Below are 1164 nucleotides of genomic sequence, written 5' to 3'. Positions count from 1 at the left end.
TTGTAGTAAAGTCCAGCAACAACTATCATAGACATTTCAATGCCTTTACTAACTTTCCTGTTGTTTACTATCCTTTTGGCATCTTCTTTGGCCCAGTGTTGCGAGAATGCAGCAATTTGTGTGCTTCATACCCTTGCGATAAACATCAAAGAGGGTCAAATGCCTGCCAATTTTCAAAGTAAATAATGACTGCTGCGTAAATGGACGGGCATTGTTAATTTCAGTGACCCAACAGATTAGGTCAATATGGACCCATATTGTGAGTCCTCCCATAGGGACCTTTATTGCCAGGATACGAAAGGATGTGCACACCACCATAAACACTTTTCACCACCCAAGTTTATTGGCACATACAGATTGAGTGCTTGTTTACAGCTTAAACCAATCAGGTGTGTTCAGTTTGTGCAAATTACTAGCAAAATTCCAATTTAGCAATGTTAAATATTATGGAACATTGGTGCAGTGCCCCCCAAGCCCCCTAAGTGTATTGGTTTGTTGCAAGTGTGATCCAGTACCTACTATAAGGGAGAGTTATCAGCGCTTGCGATAGTACAAGTATCGCTAATACGCCCACTACTATAGTTAACCCTTTGTAAAGTATTCAGGACAAAGTAGGTAGGAGTAAAAAAGTTATTTGCAAGAAATAATCCACCCATGAACAAAGCAGCCATCCAGTCGTGGGTTGAACAAGCGGCATACAATCAAAATATCGAGGTAAAAATATCGAATTGCATTAATATTGAATTAAAAATATAGAATGGACACAATATCGAATGGACAGAATATAGACAACAAAAATATCTAATAGAATAGCAGTAATATCAAATTCAAAATATAGAATGGCCAAAATATCGAATCAACAGAATATAGACAACAAAAATATTGAATGGACAGAATATAGACAACAAAAATATCGAATTTGAGGTAAGTCAATATCAATTTTTTAATAATATCCCATTTTTTAAAGTGTTTTTTATGTTAGTATATGTGTGAAAAGTGTATATTTATTTTATAATTTATTTTAATTAATTAATGTTATGGTATTTCATTTTTGTGCAATATAATTCTGTAGCGGGTTGTGGGTTTATAGGGGAATAGGGTGGGAAGTAATTTAATTCTAATTAAATAAATATGTTAATTTATATATTGGTATTTATTTTGAAT

This window comes from Lissotriton vulgaris, unplaced genomic scaffold (assembly GCF_964263255.1).
Source record: "Lissotriton vulgaris unplaced genomic scaffold, aLisVul1.2 SCAFFOLD_656, whole genome shotgun sequence".
NCBI classification, from domain to species: Eukaryota; Metazoa; Chordata; class Amphibia; order Caudata; family Salamandridae; genus Lissotriton; species Lissotriton vulgaris.
The sequence above is the reverse complement of the archived record's forward strand: the minus strand, read 5'-3'. Positions refer to the sequence as shown.